Source organism: Dama dama, chromosome 28 (assembly GCF_033118175.1).
Source record: "Dama dama isolate Ldn47 chromosome 28, ASM3311817v1, whole genome shotgun sequence".
Taxonomy (NCBI): domain Eukaryota; kingdom Metazoa; phylum Chordata; class Mammalia; order Artiodactyla; family Cervidae; genus Dama; species Dama dama.
The window spans coordinates 37182180-37184096 of NC_083708.1; the positions used below are offsets into that span (position 1 = coordinate 37182180).

The 1917-nt window shown below is 33.8% G+C and overlaps 1 pseudogene; it reads left to right on the forward strand.

Moving 5' to 3' along the window:
• Nucleotides 1–646: 646 nt before the first annotated feature.
• Nucleotides 647–1463, forward strand: LOC133048183 (nucleophosmin-like; annotated as a pseudogene).
• Nucleotides 1464–1917: the final 454 nt, after the last annotated feature.

Consider the following 1917-nt stretch of genomic DNA (forward strand, 5'->3'; position numbering starts at 1 on the left):
TATTTCCTCTGTTGTAAAATAATAAACTAAAGCATACTTGCAACTTAAAACCTGAAATAAATGTATGGGGCATATAAATGTTTTCCTAAGTCCTTATGGTTTAAAAATCTAAACAACAGAAATTAATTTGAAAACATATTTTCCTTACATGTATGTTTCATCTTATCAGAGAAAGAAAACAAAGTAAAGAAAATGAAGCATTTATGTAAATAAAAGATGGACACATCACCATAAAAATTAATAAAGCCAGTCAAATGATACCATTTTTTGAAATCTTGCTGCATATATATTACTGTACTATGCTGGATGATCAATATAGTATTAAGGGTGAGAAGAATTAAGCCTCATTAATTTTGTGACTAATAGGCCCTCAAATATTTATTGAAATGACTTTAACTTTATTGAACTGAATTATATTGACTTGAATCAGGACAATTATAAGTCACTGCCACTATACTTAAACCTCCAATCTAACTAAAGAATTAAAATACAAATGCATGAAATTTTGAATAATACAACTATGAATAACAATACATGACTATAAATATATTTTTAAATGACTGTTCTCCAGAACAGTAGTTGTTTATCTCTGTCCACCTTCTCTCCAACCAAACATGTGCCATCAACCTCATGGAAAATTCAGTGAATGTGGGCATGGACCCTGAGGTTCCAGAACTATCTTTTTGGATGTGAACTAAAGGCCAACTAAGATTATGATGAAAATGAGCTACAGTTATCTTAAGAACAGTCAGCTCAGGGGCTAGTGCAAAGGATGAATTGCACACTATTGAAGCAGAGGCAGTGAATTATGTAAGCAGTCCAATTAAAGTAGCACTGGCAACATTGAAAATGTCTATTCAGCCAACAGTTTTCCGTGAAAGCTTTGAAATAACACCACCTGTGATCTTACGATTGAAGTGTGGTTCAGCGCTTGTGCATATTAGTGCACACACTCAGTAGCTGTAAAGGAAGATACAGATTCAGAAGATGAGGAGAAGGAGGATGTGAAACTCTTTAAGTATATCTGGAAAACCTTCCTTCCCCCAGAAGTGATATAAAGTTAACAGAAGAAAAGTAAAATTTGCTGCTGCTGAAGATGACTACGATGTTGATTTTGGTAATAAGAAAGTTAAAGAAATAAAGCTCCAGTAAAGAAATCCATATAAGACACTCCAGTCAAAAATGCACAAAAAACAAACCAGAATGGAAAAAACCTCGAAAACTTCAACACCAAGATCAAAGGTCAAGAATTCTTAAAAAAATAGGAGAGAACTCCTAAAACAAGGAAAGAACCTAGTTTTGTAGAAGACATTAAAGCAAAAACACAAGCAAGTATAGAAAAAGACTGCTTCCCAGAGTGGAAGCCAACTTCATCAACTATGTGAAGGATTATTTCCAGATGACTGACCAGGAAAAAGTCTATTCAAGCTCTCTGGCAGTGGAAGTGGAGGAAGTCTCTTTAAAAAAATAAGTTTAAATGGTTTATTAAAATTTTCCATCTAATTTCATTTCTGTAACAATTGACATCTGGCAGTCCTTTTCATAATGAAGAAGAGAACCTTCCCTAACATGTCTGATAAATGTTGCCCAGGTTCCATTGCCAAGAGTGTGTTGTCCAAAATGCCTAGTTTAGTTTTTAAAGAAGGAAAACCACCCTCTGCTTGGTTTTAAGTACACATGAAATGTTATCATAGGGCTTAGGTATAGGGGTGGTATGACAAATGGAAATGGTGAGGAGACAAATATACACATGAAAGAAATTCTTCTTTATAGTCCCACTCTCACATCCATACATGACTACTGGAAAAACCATAGATTTGACTAGATGGACCTTTGTTGGCAAAGTAATGTCTCTGCTTTTTAATATGCTATCTAGGTTGGTCAACTTAGATAAATATAAATAAATAATGATAGACA